Source organism: Mauremys reevesii, linkage group 9, assembly GCF_016161935.1.
Source record: "Mauremys reevesii isolate NIE-2019 linkage group 9, ASM1616193v1, whole genome shotgun sequence".
In the NCBI taxonomy this organism is placed as follows: domain Eukaryota; kingdom Metazoa; phylum Chordata; order Testudines; family Geoemydidae; genus Mauremys; species Mauremys reevesii.
In genome coordinates this window covers 26171135-26188271 of record NC_052631.1, presented here as the reverse complement: position 1 = coordinate 26188271, position 17137 = coordinate 26171135, and the positions used below count along the sequence as shown (strand labels likewise).

Here is a 17137-nt window from a genome sequence, read left to right as displayed (position 1 = left end):
GAAAATGTTTAGAGTCATTATTTGAAGAGAATAATTTAGTAATATTAAATCTCTTTGACACTTGACAGATAACACTACTACCACACAACTCTTTCAGCTCTTCTAGCATAGTCAACCACTTGCTACAGAATTTTCTTTCTATTTTTGCTGTGTGTGATGGGGTGTCCACATTACACAGGATTAAAAAGGGTTAAGGTGGCCAGGAAGGCCAATTAACTCCACCAGGTGCACCTGGAGCAGGAGTTAGGGAGCATGCCGCTAATTAGAAGTAGGCTCACCTGTGCAGGAGCAGGTGGGGCCAGGATAAAGCCAAGGAGCAGTAAGTCACCAGGAGGCTGCAGTTACTCCTGGGGAAGGGTGGAATGCTGGCAAGCCCAGGGAAGGGGGAAGTCAGATGAGTAGGAAGAAGCCCAGGGAAGCAACAGCAGCAGCAGAAAGGGGTCAGACTGTTCAGAAAAGGGGCTGCTTGTTATAGGATCCCTAGACTGGAACCCAGTGTAGAGAGCAGGCCTGGGTCCCCTTACCAGCCACTTCTCAGTGGCAAAAGTGTTGGAGACACCAGGCAGACAGCAGGTCTGGGAGGACTTAGGTTTCCCCTTCCAGGAAATTCATAGTGACCTGGCTGGAAGGCCACGCCACGAAGAGGAGACTGCAGCTCCTAGGGTGAACGGGGCCACAGAGTAAGACAGCACTGGGGGAAGACACCCCCAGGGGGAGCACACAAGCCTGGTGGAGCCAATTCCCAGGATGGCCAGCGAGAGGCACTGCTATTGGTGAGTGGACCCCGTGATGCTATGCCACGGATGCACTGCACTGTGTATTTGTCAGAGTTGAATTATAAAGGACAAGCTGTGAGTACCTGCATCTGGCAGGTGGACAGTCTCAAGCTGCCTCTGATGGTAAAGTACACGTACATGCATAATGCCAACTGCCAGCATCATTCATGCATCAATAGACAGCAGCAGCCGCTGCCACACTGAATTATAGGGTGTTGTGGTAGGCCTTCATGTAATCATTGTGAAGTATGCCAATTTCTAGTATACTTTACAAACTGTTCTCATGCTCTATAATGCATAATATTCATTGGTTTTAGGGTAATATTCATAGGTTTGCTTTTTTTTAAGGGTGGTCTGTATAGTGAGAAAATGGGGCTGGAATCCTTCCGCTCTGCAGCAGGTACTCTGGCATTAGAGGTGTATTATCCCCTATCTACACATTTCTGCTACATCATCTCAGAGCGAAGTCAACCAGCCCAAATACACAGCCAGAGCAAAGCTTTATAATGTAGATGTTTTTGAATACAATATTAAAATGTTGTGGTCTCTTAATACTTCCCTGTCACTGAAAGACTATTACCATATCCATATATCTGAAACCTGCACAGTCATCTACTTCCACATGAGCCTCCAGTCTATCAAATGCTGCTTTGCAGATGGCCTTTGCTAATGTTCACTTTTCTAGTTCCCTGCAAAACAAATGTTGGCTAAAGTAATCTAAAATTATATCCAGAGTTCATTCTCTGTTTCTATAGACTATTCCCCAGGAAATACATATAGTAAATAATTGGCTGGTTGTATACAGTCTGCTTAGCTTTCCTTATCAAGAAGGCTAAGATTTTGTCATGGATATTTTTAGTAAAAGTCATGGACTGGTCATGGGCAATAAACAAAAATTCATGGAATCTGTGACCTGTCTGTGACTTTTGCTGCTGCAGCTCCATGATTTCTCCTGTCACCATGGTGGCTGGGAGCTGGGGGTCCCCTCCCCCTGAGGAGGCTGTTGCCTGTCACTGGAGCCCTGAGGAGGGCACCCAAGGAAGCTATCGCCTGTTGCTAGAGCCCTGACGGGGCCCTTCTGGCTGCCAGCTCCAGTCCCACAGCCCCAGGGGCTGAAGCAGAAGTCAGGGAGGTCTCTGGAAATAATGGATTCTTTGACTTCCATGACATACTAGCCATGTAGCCTTACTTATCAATAGCAGGTACTGTACATAATATGGCCCAAGTTCTGATCTCCAATGAAGCCTCCCTTCAATTTCCATGAGATCTGAGAAGTTAGCAGGAGAATTATTGTCAAGTCACTTTATTCTAGTGCTAAAAAAATTGACTTTTTAAATTGAAATAATTAAAAAAACCATTAACCTGTGTATAGGAGGGAGAGGAGTATTTGGAAGATGTAAACACAGTGTGGAATAGTCTCCCAAGGCAAGGAGTGGTACTATAGTGTTGGCTGGCAGATCCCTATAAACTGAGTCAAGACCCCTCTGTTCTAGGGCACTCACACAACTGTGTTCTGTTGGCTGCATGGGGTACATCTTATTACCTCATAACAGAACTATTCATGGTCTCTCATGGCCCTTACTTGGGCCATGTAACCTGGCTCTTGGAAAGTCACTGATGAAGCTGGCATAGCATCTGGCAGGTGATCTCGCTGTATTTCCAATTCCCACATTATTTCTGCTGCATAAATGCCTTTTTGAGGCAAGAAAAAAAAAGCCAGTTAAAATGTATTTAGTGGTGTCTACAGGTCCTAGCCAAGATCAGGGAAGTCATCATACAGTACCTAATACAAATAGTTGGAGACAGTTCTTGCACCAAAGACCTTGCAACAAAATACAAGTGCAGGGATATTTGAATTTACTTGAGTACTGAGAAGCAGAACTGTAAGTTATTACTCTTTCATACTTAAAATAAGGGCAGTTTGTGGGATCAGGAAAAAATATACATTAATAGCATGTCTTTTTCCTTCTTTTTGCAACACTGAGGAAGAGTTGTATCAGCCTTTAGAAACTGAAATATACCAGTGCAATGAAAGGTCAAGACATCTAAAGATCTTTTTGTGTAGTGGGCACTGAGAAGCCCCCTCTGTAGCTGACTCTGGGGAAAATAGCCGGTCTCCAAAGTGCCTGTCATTCAGCATATACTGTATAGATTTTTGAGCTTGCAAAAGCATGGTAGCAGATCAAAGAGCCTGGCTTGCTTTCTGGAGGCAAACTGACGAGGCACAACTTAATTGTCCCTTTGCCGTTAACTTCAAAGAACTAGGCAGAAGGTGCAGCTGGGCATAGGAGCTTTCAAGCAGGAAATTTTTCTAACATTACAGAGGACTGTACAAAAGTCTGACTGTTGAGTTGCTACATGAATGACGGTAACACTAAGGTGCCATATCTTGTACGCTGAGCTGACCCTTCAGTAGCGCCTGTCAGTTATCAGCAATAGTGTGGGTTTGAAATGAGCAGATTTTCTACTTTCAAGAGATAAAAGGCCACATGTCAAATACCTCTTTTCCTTTTTTAATATGTTTTTTCTCCCTCTTTGCCCTCCTTCCTGTTTCCTTAATGGAAACTGACACACTATGCAGCGTAGTTGTACTGTGAGGTGGGAGGGTTACAGAGCTCAAGTTGTAGCCCAAGCCTGAACACCTACATCACAATTTTACAGCCCTGAAACCCAAGCCCATGAGGCCAAGTCAGCTGACACAGGCTAGTCAGCGGTGTTTAATTCTAAAGTACACATATCTCCCTTGACAAACTCAGAGTGAGTAGCCTTAATGGATCTTGTCTGCTCACCTTTGGGGAGTTCTGAAACCAGTTTGAACACAGTAGGGTCAGAGAACCAGACTGGAGAGTCTCCTGGGAGGATCTGTGAGAATGTAAGCTTTTTCTATTCTGCTTCTGTAGCTTAAGAGGAAAGGTGGCTTAACTTATCTTGTAGTGAAGCATAAGATTAGCTGTCACTAAATGTGCAAGTTGGCTGTTCGTTTTAAGAAAGATGTTGGTCAAAGCATTTATTGAAATTTTTTTTTAAATGAAGTGTTTTTATTTGGCAGTTGGAACAGTCTCCTGGTCACAGTTTCCTGAAGAGAAGAGACACAGGTGTTTGAAACCCAGCGGGGCCAGCAGGCTGATAAGCAATTGGAATACACAGGAGTACTGTACCCAGGTCCAAGAGTGGAAGAACTGTGAGACTCTACTCTGAGACAAGTAAGGCAAAGAAGCCCAAGTCCTGATGTGGGTGCTCTTGAAGAGATTGGAAAGGGAACAGTGGGGCAGCTAGTCCGATCACTGGAAGCCTGTCTTTGGATAATTTCCAGATTTAGGCCCAAATGAAGTCCTTTTTCATTCATTGCAATGAAAACCCTATGTAACTGTCATGATTACAGGCCTGCTCGAATGTCTGTTCCTCTTCTGGTCTCTGCTGAATGCATCTTGTCATGTGTTTGGCCTCATGCCCTTGGCTGTTGTGAGAGGGAGAAAATACATAATTCCACCCCAACTCTTAGACCAGGCTCAGGGAACAACGTCCCAGCTAGTGCCATCACATTAGGGAACACAAACATGCCATTTAACTTAAATGACTAATCTCATTGATGGGAGAAGTGAATCCAGAGGAAGTGAGAGTATGGGGAGGACAGAAAGTAGAGTACTGGTGCTTTAATGGTAAATAACAAATAGTGATATTCCTTGTGAGTGGTCAGAACAAATAACTGCTAAAACTTTTTTCTCAAACTACTAGTTAACTTACTTGATGTTTTGCAATCAGCTTGCAAGCAGTTGGCAGATAATTTGTAAGTAGAGGAAGACAAGGTTAAATGTTAAGAAATCATTCTGTGTACAAAAGGGGAATACTTCCATGCTGCCACTGCACACAGAAACACTTGGCTTGGGCATTACTTTTGGTTTTGTAACAAACATAACATGATAACTTCTGAAATCTCAAAGCACCATTAAGTCATATGCCTGATTTATGGAAAAATATTAAAACCAATTTCTAGGAGGCTCTTGCACAAATGCAACTATAAGGCTCCATGACATTAAGAAAATGAAGGAAAAAGTCAGACAGACACACTCACCCCTTCCAGTGTTTGGCTTATCTATGCAAATCAGATTGGTAGTAATGAAAATGTAAAGATAGGAGTGAGGAGAAGCAAATAATGTTCCCTTTTTTGGTTCTAATAAATCACCATGGAAAACAGTTGCCTAACAGCAAGGTTGAAATGACCTGGTTTATTGACTTCGCTAAACAGGTACACATGGAATAAGGGTCTGTGTCTGAAAACTTCAAAGTGAACTTTAATTGCGGGAAGGGAGCTCTGCAGAGCAAGTTCCCAGTAGACCTATTAGTCAGTAAATTACTTACAGACAAGCTAACATTTGAAACTAAAATCAACAGATTGAGGGGGAAACTTTTAAGACATAAATGGGAAATTTAAAACACAAATTTTCAAGATCACTGGCAGTTTACAACTGTAAAGAACAGACTATGCTTTGCAATAAAGTTGGAGGTAAACTAGTTGCAGATTATAAAACAAAGTGTGGAACATTTTGCGTAAAAAAACCTTAGTGGGAAAAGAGGATATTCCATCTGATTTGTTTTTTGAGGACACCACTAAATTGTACTGAAACTCAGCAGAACGGGTGCAGTGGTATGCATGCAAATATCTGGTTTTTGAGTCAGTTAAATTCAACATTAGTGAGACTTTTGTTCTGTGTTTCAAATTCAAACAAATCTCAAAACAAATCAGCCAAAATGGATGGGCATATTTGGGTTAGTCAAAACCAAACAAATTCCAAAGTTCACATATTTTGATGAAAAATCCCCAGCTTCACTTAAAAGATTTTTAAAGCTGGGGAAAGGGCTTTGTGAGCAGCAGAGAAATAAAAGGACCGGGTTTCTAGAACTAGTAACCTACGGGTGAAGTAGGTTTATGATTTATGGATCTCCATGACAAGCAGGCCTGAAAGCTGGAATAAAGTCACTGAGGAATAGTTCAAATTGTCTATCTCTGGATTACAGTGAAAAAGAGACGTGGGTGGAAAATCATCACTTCAATTTGCAATAAATCTAAATTGAAATGACTACAACCATTACAAATCATCCAGTATATTTCATAATTCAAAAGCTCTATTAAAATTTTATAAGCCTTTCTGAGCACCTTCTGAGGCCAGGTGCAGGGATAATTGAAATTACTTAACCCCTTCTATCCCTCAGGAAGAATGGCTAGAGGCTTAGTTTTACTTCTCTTTTGTGACATAGTTAAAACGCTTATTTTTATTCTGAGGGCATTGTCAAGTTTCAGTCCAAAAATTAAACTGCATTAAAACTGTCATGATCAATTTTCAAATATTTACTGGATACTTAAGGACCTAGTTTGCAAAATCCGCTTCCAATTTTGCACATAATTTCCCCCCGTCTCCTCCACAACTGGTTGCTGGTGCCAAGATTAATTTTGGAGAGTCTAACTGCATTAGTGCGCCCACAAAACAAGCATTTATATGTCTAAGTGCCCCTTGAGCCAGCAACTAATTGCAGGCAAAAAATGCAGTAAAATTAATAGGCTTTTAACAAAACCCCTCAATAGCTACAAAGAGCAAAAATTAATATTAAAAAAGCCACACTTTATGAGCCAGATTGCACTTCAGGACAGAGTGGGAGGGAGGAACAAGCCTTCTGCCCTTTGGCTCATTTAGAATGCATGGTTTAGTTGGAACCCTTTCTCTTGGTTCTGATTCTTGATGTGTGATTTGCAATCCCATGAGTTGTTCTTTGTGCTTTGGACTCTAATAGTGCACTGGATTCTGGAGCATCTTTCAGGCCCTGTTTCAGCAAGATATTTAAGCACATGAGCAGTTCCAGTGTGTGAAATTCTGGCCAAACTGAAGTCAACAGCAAACTCCCACTGACTTCAACAGAGCCAGGATTTTATCCAGTGGGGCTATGTAAATGTTTACATTTAGGTATGTGGATTTTTTGGGAGGGGAAGGGGGGAACCTACTTTATATCCCTCATTTCCAAAGACTGAAGATGCTGGGGCAGAGTAGGGGAGGAGAACAGGCCCATTTTGTAGCATTTGGAAGAGCCTGAGCTTGTAGTGGGAGATGGCCAGCCACCAAGTATACATGGAAAGTAAGAAGTTTGTATAAAGGATACCAGGTGATCTCCTTTGTCTTTGAGAACATATTAAAAAGCAAAGGCAGGGACTGAGCGGGTAAGCTGAAACTTGGCCTAATCATTGAAAGATTCTTGACATTAGTCAATCCTTCGACTGCCTAGGCCAAATTCGAGGTTATTAGGAAAGCCTTTAAACAGGGATTCTTCCCTTGCTTTTGTTATCTATATTAACTCAGCATGTGGAAACATTTTTTTGTTGTGGTTGGTTTGAATCTTTGATAGGAGTGGAGAAAGGGAACTGGAGCGAGCCAAACCAAAACTAGCACATTCTCTCAGAACACTTGAGTGGATCGATCCCTTGCTGAGTATTTTAAAAAAAAAAGTTTGCTAACTCATCTTGCTCACAAGCCTATCAGAATACAGTCCTAAAACATCAACTAACATAAAGTGTACTTCTCTTCCCATACACTCTGAAAACTCTGCTACAAGATTAATCAGATCTCTTCTTGCTGGGTAATTTCTATTTAGTCCATCCATTTGCCTATGAAGAGTAGCTACCTGAAGAATATATTCTAGCCCTCTTTCTGGGCTAGTTATATACCAAGTAAGGTGGTTTCCATGATTTTCCTTGGGACACTATTCCACACTGCAATCTTGCTATGAGAGGATTTTCCTGATATCTACACTAGATCTCCCTGAACTTCATCCTGCAAGTTCTAGTTATAGCCCATTGTATTACGCTATATAATTTATTTCCTTGTTGTTTTCACCCTTCAAATATCTATGGAAGTTATAGTGGAGTATGTCTTTCACCAAGAATGCAAAAATGCTGCCAGAATCTGTAAAACATTTACCCTTTTGGCCCTCTATTTAACTGGTTTGTCTATCAGATGTGAAGGGGCATTGTGTCTATGTACAATTCTTGGTATGTCGATGACTTTTCCCAATCTTGAAAATAAGACTGGACCATATGTGGTTGTAGAAGGTTCAAGTATAACTTTGTGGGGTAACATTACATTTAATACCTCTCTAATCTGTTCTGTTTTGTCCCTTGCTTTCCCCTATCGATCACTATCTGCTCCATCATTGCTTCATAACTCCTTTACTATGGTCAGTTAAATTAATTGTCTACTTGATGAAGCTGTACTGATTAAAAGGTTACAGGGGTTGTGAGGGTGTGACATGGAACCCCCTTGGCAAAGGGTTCCCTGTTCTTTGCAAACTCCTCACCTCAGATTTGACAAACTTAGTACATCAAACAACAAGGAGTCCGGTGGCACCTTAAAGACTAACAGATTTATTTGGGCATAAGCTTCCGTGGGTAAAAAACCTCACTTCTTCAGATACACCAAACAGATACCTTACGTGTTACTCTTTATGGATAAATATCCTGTAAGACATCTACAGAAAGCTCATAACCCTTCAAGATTTATAATTGTTGATATGTATGCATGGGTAATAATTAAGGAATAATGTAGCTATACTGAAAGTATGCTTTATGGACTTGGAGTAGAAATTAGTCTTGGTGGTGACCTATTCAAGCAAGAGGGAGTTGCCACCCATTCGTAGTCAGCTGGTGAGGTATTGTGAAGTTCTGTTGTCTAACCCTGGCACATCCCAGAAAAGTCAATGGATAACCATCAAAGACAATAGCAAATGATCAAAACCACTTGGAGATGAAAAGGAACATTTCCACAAGCAGGAGATCACCCAGGCTATGAATAAAGACAATAGACTGTTGCAGTATAACAGAGTATAGGGAAAGGCATTCTGGATCTATTCATTGAGGAAAACTTTGTGGAGCAGGAGGGCTTTCAATAACGGTTTAGATCCTGGTTCTCTGGGAAATGAGCCAGCTTTGCAATAGACTGAACTTGGGGTGTGGGGGGGAATTTACTGTGTTTAGATAGGAAAGGTACCTATTGGTAAGGGTAGACCCAAGTTTGTGCTTTGTGATTTTTATTTTGTATTGTAAACATTTATTTCCACTGTTCTCTCATGTCCAGCTAACTCTCTATTCTTTCTTAAATAAGCCTTACTTTTGTTTTATTATAAATACTCACAAGCGCTGTGCAGTGTGCAGGAGTGGTGATTTAAGGTGAAACTGGTAAACTGGGGGACATTGTTCCTTTGGGGCTGAGGATCTGGGGTTTCTGTGAGTAGCCTGGATTTAGGGGATGGATATCACAGAAGAATTATTCAAAGGAACTTGGGGACAGGGGTGAACCTACTGTTAACGTTAGGGTGACCAGATGTCCCGCTTTTAAAGGGACAGTCCCATTTTTTGGGACTTTTTCTTATATAGGCGCCTATTACCCCCCCCCCCCCCCAAACACACACCTCCTGTCCCATTTTTTCACAGTTGCTATCTGGTAACCCTATATCTGGTGAGTAGACCTGTAGCCACTGTAGGAGGGTCTGCTGCTTGTGCATTGGGCTCTTCTCCCACACTGCTGTCAAGCTCCACTGACTGACTTTGTCATGTTTCCTTTCACCTGTCAAGATGCTGCATGGCCATATAGAAATTTTATAGGATTTTCAAATAGTTTCTGTGTAACTATTAGATTTTATGAAGAACAAGCTTCTTTCTTTCTTTCTTTCAATCCATGCTATAGAATTATAGCTCAAGGATTTAATTATCTCCTAAATTCTGTAGGCTACCTTTATAAAAAAAAAAAAAGTTATAGTATGTTTATCACTTTTCTACTAAATTCCTAAGAGCTTTTTATGCGGGAACTCCTAGATTAATACTCAAAGTACAAATCAGCTATGCCACTGCACACAGTTTAGACTCTGGCCTCTCTTCCTCAACATAAACTTCAGCTATGGAGAACCAGATTTAGGTAATTTCTTTAGAAAATACTTTCCTGGTCTCCAACACTATCATTCCATTTCATTTGCTTTACTTCATAAGGATCCCTTCACCCCTTATGTTAATTAGTCCTGAGAATTGGAACTGGAGGTGTTTCCTCCTAATTCTTTTTTGAAGGCAAGGGCCTATGTCAGGGCTTTTTCCACTGGCTGCTGGCTTCTTGCTCTCAGGTTCTCGTAATCAACACTGCACCTGGCACCTCACTCAGTATGGGATATGTCCCCAGCACGGAAAGGGAACCTACCAAGTTATTATAGAACATGTCATCCATTACTTGCACTGCTGTGCTCCACAGTCTCCCAGATTTCTAAGTGCTTAACTAAAATTGTTACCTGGATGAATAGCAGCTGGCTAAAGCTTAACCATGGCAAAATTGAGGAGTTGATGGTAGGAAGAGGAAAGCACTCCAGAAAACTTGCATCTCTGTACCATCTTCCACTATTTAAGGTATCTGTACGATGTCTCAGGCCTTGACCCCAGACTGTTGGTGGCCTTCACCCAGTGTCTGCTGAAACCTGCGGGACCGAGGCGCTAGTAGGACTATAGTTCTGCCAAGGCTCCACTCCTGGAGATCTGATTGGAGGATCGCCCAGCTCCACTGTTTGGTCCAACCATGCTATTTAAGCTAGAAGGAGGCATGGGGAGTTTGTCTGAGCAACAAGGTGATTTCCTATTGTGCCTGCTCACTTCCACCTGTGACTGGCAAGAAGATCCTAGCCCATTGTATTGGACACACCTTGCCATCACAGCAATCCACATGTTTATGATCTTGGAATGAAACCATACACCCGGAAAAGGCTCCAGCTGGTACAAAACACAGCAATCCAGCTGCATAACAGTGCAGGTAATGATGAATATGACCCCTTGGTCTCTGTACGCACAATAAATACAGACTCCAGTTCAAAGTCTGAGTCCTGCTATTCAAAGCTCTCTATGGGTTTGGCCTTAGCTATGTGAGAGATCACCTATCCCACAACAGCTGTGTTCCACTAGAACAAGGAAACTATCAACCAAAAAGGAGAGACCTGTGACCATTGGAGACAGAACTTTCACAGGAGTTGGACCTACCCTAAAGAACTCATTCCTTCAAAAGAAGGAAAAACACAATGCTTTGATGTGACTTTCCCTCAGTATGTTCTTCATGTACACATAATATACTCTCTCAACCACACACAGCCCTGCTAATCAAGCCATTTCTTCTATAAGCTGAAAAGGAAGACAGATGTATGTTGGTGGTGGTATCTATCTTAAAATACCTCAGAGGCACTTATCTTCAGCGATGAGGGCCATAGAAATATTTCAGGGAGCATGCTGCAGAGAGCAGCTGTTCTGCTCCAAACCCATATAGCTGGATCTCTGGAGCCCCCTTGTATAACTGGGGATCATGTACCAGAACTGATTCTCTCCCTTTCACCCCCGAACTAAAATTACAGCAGAGGGGAGCATCGTGTCCTAAGTAAATGAGAATAAAATCTCAAATTATGAGATCACTTATAAGTTTTGGTGTGTTTCCTTCGCCCTCTCCCCCAATTGCTTCTCTATTTCCTTTCAAGATATAAAGCAATCTCATTATCTAAGGCCTGGTGTACATGAGAGAGCTGCATCTGTTTAACCAAAAAACAAAAGCAAAAAAAAGCTTTAAACTGACATGAGCCCTTGTGTGGACACTTACTTCAGTTTACTTCAAGTTGGTTATAGACCCTAATCAAAACTAAATTGAAATACCTTGTTTTTAAACTGGAATGACAGAGACCACACAGCCTTTTGCACCAGTTTAACATCATACCTCTAGCTAATCCAGTGTGACTTTCTTATGTAGACAAGACTTAGGCTATCTTAAAGAATCATTTATTACAGTTTATAAACCACTCTGATAAATCTTGCAGGCTCCTCGGTTTTAACTTTTCAGGAAATATGCTTTCCTTTTCCCCCACCCCTTCAGTGTGTGTCTGCTTTTGGGACTACATAGTTGTTCTATAAATACCATTCTCCTGACTACAGGGAGTAATTAAAGCAGAATTCCAACAAATACATTCTTAGATACTGGAAAATTGTTTTGCATAACTAGGAGTGATACAGTAAGGCTGTCTTTTCATTCCTGGCTTGTTAGCAATGTTGCATGTTGAAGTCTGGCTGAGCTCTGGAGTGAAGAGACATTAAATGTTTGATTAGATCTGACAGCTCCCACGTTTCTTTACTTAAGTTTACATTGGTGTAATGACTTTAAAATATGCTGTGCAAATTTCCCATTGTGCATGTTCTGTTGCTGCAATACAATAGACAACATGGGAAAATTGCACAGCATAGAGTGTAATTATTACACTAACATAAATTAATATTTTGGCAAAATTGGGGGATATTATGACCATCAGAATATATTTAATAATATCCCGAAATGACCACATGATTACCTTTGATGTCTCTACAAGAGGATTTTTGTAACACACTATTTTACACAGGGCCATTTTTAGGGATGGGTGAGCAGAGCAGTCATGTTGGGTGCCAACTTTCATGGGCCGTGAGTGACCAGGACTGTTTTTTGTTCAATTGCTCTAGGGGTGGGAGACAATCAAAATGTTTCCCACCCTGGCCAGCAAAATGTCCAGGGCAGACACTGTATTCATACATTCCTACTGAACTGCATCTTGCTCAACTAGTTGCTATCCAGTTAGCAATATGTTTCTTCTAAGGTGACCAGATGTCCTGATTTTATCAGGACTGTCCCAATATTTACTTCTTTGTCCCGCGTCCCAACCGATGTTCGGTCGTGATATGAATTGTCCTGATATTTAGCCCTCCGGCACACAGGCAGAGGGGACTCGTGCCCCCTGCCCCAACTCCACCCTGGCCTCGCCCCGACTCTGCCCTTCCTCCCCCATTGGATCCCTCCCCAAATCCCTGCCCTGGTCCTGCCCCCAGCCCCGCCCCCTTACTGCCCTATTAGATCCCTCCCCAAATCCCCGCCCTGGCCCCACCTCTTCCCCAAGCACATCACATTCCTCCTTCTCACCCCTCCCTCCCAGGCTTGCGCTAATCAGCTGTATGGCGGTGCAAGCGCTGGAGGGAGCGGGGAGAAGCAGGACGCAGCAGCCAGCTCGGGGGTGGAGGCAGAGTGAAGTCGAGCTGGTGCGGGGGGACGGGGCGTGGAGCTGCCGGTGGGAGCTCAGCCCCCACCAATTTTTCCTATGCTCCGGCGGCTCTTGGTTTACCCTTTTTGTTTTTGTTTTTGTTTTTTTTCCCTCCGCCGCCAGCTCTTGGGGTTTTTTTTGTTTGTTTTTTGTTGCTCTGCCGGCACCAACCCGCCCCCCCCACATCCCAATATTTCACGTCTCTCATCTGGTCACCCTAATTTCTTCATCCTGTGATGGTCTTTGCTAGGAAAGCACACAGATGTAGTACTGTCCAGGTTCTCCAGCATCAGCACAGGGCAAACACTGTAAGGGAATGTCAGTTTTCATTGGACTTGTTTAAAACAAGCTTAGAAACGTCTCTCTTTCCGGTAGGCTTTGTAAATCCTTTGTATGATCCCCTAGTTTGAACCAAGTTTGACCTGACATCCTCCCTTTTAAATGTGTGTGGTCATAGGGACCTGGAATGAAACATACAGAGTGGGGAAGAGGCATTAGAGGCTGAGTGGAGGAAGGAGGAGTGTTAAGTTAAATGGGGCACCAAATTCAAGGGAAAAAATCAAATGGGAAAAAAAATACAAATAAAATGTCGTCATTTCAATTCCGGCGCGCGTATGGAGGGAATATGAATTATAATTCATTTTGCTACATTTCTGAGAATTTATGAATGTCAAATATTTTATTTACTGCAAAAATAAATATTTTAGCAAAATGTTTTTCTCAGTTTGCGACATAAGGTCAAGATGACCAATCCCCAATTTTGATAAGCAATAACTCAGCCACAATGAAACACATCCACCATCAGCAAGAGCTGCAATGCTAGTGACACCTGACTCGAATATACATCCAGGCTGGAAATTCATGTAGAGTGGAGATATCGCGAGTTGATACATGTCAAACAGTCATTTTAACACATGTCTCAGGTTAAGAATTGAATGAATACTGTGGAAAATTGAATGAGGAGTACTTGTGGCACCTTAGAGACTAAGGGTACGTCTACACTACAAGACTATTTCGATTCATCTTAATTCGAATTTCTGGAATCGACCTAATGAAGTCGAAGTTGTGTATCCACAATAAATACACTAATTCGACTGTGTGAGTCCACAGTAACGGGCGAAGCGTCAACTTTTGAAGCGGTGCACTGTGGGAAGCTATCCCACAGTTCCCGCACTCCCCGCCGCCCATTGGAATGCTGGGATTTCCCACCAATGCATGCTGGGGGGGGGAATTGTGTGGAGGGTGGTTTTGGGTAACTGTCATCATTGAACCGTCAATCACGCCCAGCATCCCTCCCTGAAAGCACCAGCTGGCAATCTGTTCGTGCACTTTTCTTCTCAGTGACAGCGCGGGCGCCACAGCACTGCGAGCACGGATCCCGCTGCAGTTGTGGCCGCTGTCAGCTCCTCGCAACTTATCGTCCACCTCTTCCGCAGTCAGCTGCTGAGAAATTTGGCTAATTTTCAATGGTGCTGCGAGCAGTGGTGGACCATGGGGGGACGTTTTACCAACATCAACGTCGGGTGGCCAGGCAAAGTTCATGACGCGCGTGTTTTCAGGAACTCTGGTCTGCTTAGACACCTGCAGGAAGGTAGTTTCTTCCCGGACCACAAAATAACGCTTGGGATGTGCAGATGCCCATACTGATCTTAGGGGACCCAGCCTACCCGCTAATGCCCTGGCTCGTCACGCCCTATGCAGGCACCTTGCACAGCGACAAGGAACTCTTCAAGTACCAGCGAGCAGCGTGAACTGTGACTGTTCAGTTTCTTCACAGAGAAGCTGATCCTGCCCCTGTTTCTTTACCAAGTTACTGTTGACTAGCCTCTGCAGTTACATACCCCGTCCACCCCGCTTCCCCAACTTCTAACATACATTTAAAAATTAAAGTATGTGCTCCACTGTAGCTTTACAACGGTGTCTTTATTGATGACTTTGCGTTAAAGGGTTGAAACTGGGACGCACACTGTGCTGGGTAGGGTGTGTGGTCATGTAAAGACCGCCTCTAAAGTCGAGGTTTGACATGCTCCCGCTCCCAGACCGGTCAGAGTGCCGGACTGGTTGTTTCAACGGATCCTGCCATCCCTCCTTTTTTGGACTCTGTGTGTGGGGGCTATGTGGCCTTGTTGCGGGGGAGGACGGATACAGATTCCTCTGCTGCGTGGCTCTGCGGTCCATTACAGGGACCGTTGCATGACATCTGTAACCCCGCTCCCCCGCTACAAATGCACGTACCACCCCCAACGACAGAAAACCTGCAAACCACCTCCCATACCAGCTAACCGCCTACTGACTGCACTGTGTGTGTGACATGCTGCTGATCCAGCCCCCGTCTCTGTACCCTGCTAAAGGTGACTGTCCTATGCATTACACTACCCCCTCAACCACCCAACGACCCACCCAAGACATCTAACACAGCGTTGTGTAAAAAGCCATGACGGAAAAAGTAAGTAACAGAAAACTACTTTTACTAATCAACAACACAGTAAGGGAAGGACTTTTCAAAATGTAGTGACTGATAGCTTTTGGGTAATTTAACACTGTCCTGTGGTGCAGTGACAGTTTTCACAGCCCCTGGTGACCCTCCTTCTTGTTATTTTTGATGAGGGGGGGATTGGAGTTTGAGGTGGGGGTGGGCGGTTGCAGATACAGTGCAGGGGGGCTCTGTCTTCCTGCCTGTGGTCCTGCAGAACATCGACAAGGCGCCTGAGCGTGTCCGTTTTCTCCCTCATTAGTCCAAGCAGCGTTTGAGTCGCCTGCTGGTCCTCCTGATGCCACCTGTCCTCCCGTTAGCAGAGTGAGCGGTGCTGCTGAGCCCGCCTCGGCTCTGGTGCAGCCCATAAGTTCAGCAAACATCTCGTCCCTTGTCTTTTTCTTACGCCTTCTAGTTTGCGCCATCATCTGTGAGGGGCATGGTGGATCAGGTCGTGATACAGTTGCACCTGTGTGATGTCAAAAAGGTAGTGAATTTCTTACAATGATACATTTTTTAAACAAAGAAACATAGTCTACTCGGTGTCTGTGAACGAGAGTATGCACAGCACCTGTCTCATGCGCGCTCACTAATGGAAAGTTCGAGTTCTCTGAATGCGCTTTCATTGCCTGGGGTATTGGGCTGCAGATCAGAGAACCTTTGCAGGAAAGAAGAATTCGTGTAGCAGCAAGGCATGGTAAGCCAAACACTTTTGGATTCATAGAAGTGAATGTACAGCTCTGTCCTCTTGATGCAGGCAATCCTGAAAGCATAAACTCGGCCCCTGTTGCACCCCCTCGCGGCTGTTCACTGGGAAAGATCCCTGTATGCTGCCACTCTGTAGACTGCAGCACGTGGCTGTTAAGTGAGGCTTCTTGTTATGCAAAGGAACAGTTAAGCGCTCCCATTACTAATAGTACCCCAATTACTCTAATTTCATGCAGGAGTGTGCGAGAGAGATCACCCTGAGGAGAGTCTCACGGGCAGAGAGAGCGCGCATGCTTGAAGAAAGCCACCACAACCCAGGGGCCTACTCTGCCATGCTCGTGAGGGCAATGGTCCCGGAGTTCCAGCTTATAGCATGGCACGGCAAAGTGTGCTACCTCGGGGCACACGATAAGCTAGCTCTGCCAAGGAACCTCCTGCATAGACTTTCAGATTACCTCCAGGAGAGTTTCCTGGAGATCTCTTATGAAGATAAAAGTTCCATCCCCCTGTATGTAGACCTTCTGTTCTCCTAATGTCTCTCCCTGTTTAGTTACTAAAAAAATGTTAACTCGTTGGTCTTAGCTGCTTTTAATAAATAAATGTTAACTTGTTTAAAGCACTTACGGACTGATCCTTCTCCTGATTCAGGGTCCGTGGTAACGGCTGGGGAGGTTTGGTAGGGGATCTCAGTGAGGGTGAGGAAGAGATCCTGGCTGTCAGGGAAAGCGCCGTCGACTGCCTCGTCCTCCTCATCTTCCCCGTCCGCGAACATCTCCGAGGAACAGTCCGTCGACACTATCCCATCCTCAGAGTCCATGCACACTGGTGGGGCAGTGGTGGCAGACCCACCGAGAATGGCATGCAGTGCCTCGTAGAAGCGGCATGTCTGGGGCTGGGCTCCGGAGAGTCCGTTTGCCGCTCTGAGTTTCTGGTAGCCTTGTCTCAGCTCCTTGACTTTCACGCGGCACTGCGTTGTATCCCGGCTGTATCCTCTGTCTCTCATGGCTTTGGAGACCTTCTCGAAGGTCTTTGCATTCCGTTTGCTGGAGCGCAGCTCCGAAAGCACAGA

At 43.9% G+C, this 17137-nt stretch overlaps 1 protein-coding gene across 5 annotated transcripts in view; it reads left to right on the top strand.

Moving 5' to 3' along the window:
• Positions 1 to 323: 323 nt before the first annotated feature.
• LOC120372577 (arylacetamide deacetylase-like) overlaps positions 324 to 17137 on the top strand; it is a 124772-nt gene continuing 107958 nt past the window's right edge. For 4 of the 5 annotated variants that reach the window (XM_039489804.1, XM_039489798.1, XM_039489796.1 and 1 more), the window contains exons 1-2: positions 325 to 773; positions 3826 to 3979. The gene's annotated coding sequence lies outside the window, so the exon portion shown is untranslated. Of the gene's footprint in view, positions 774 to 3825; positions 3980 to 17137 lie in introns of all 5 variants that reach the window. The other variant, XM_039489792.1, reaches the window with a different exon arrangement.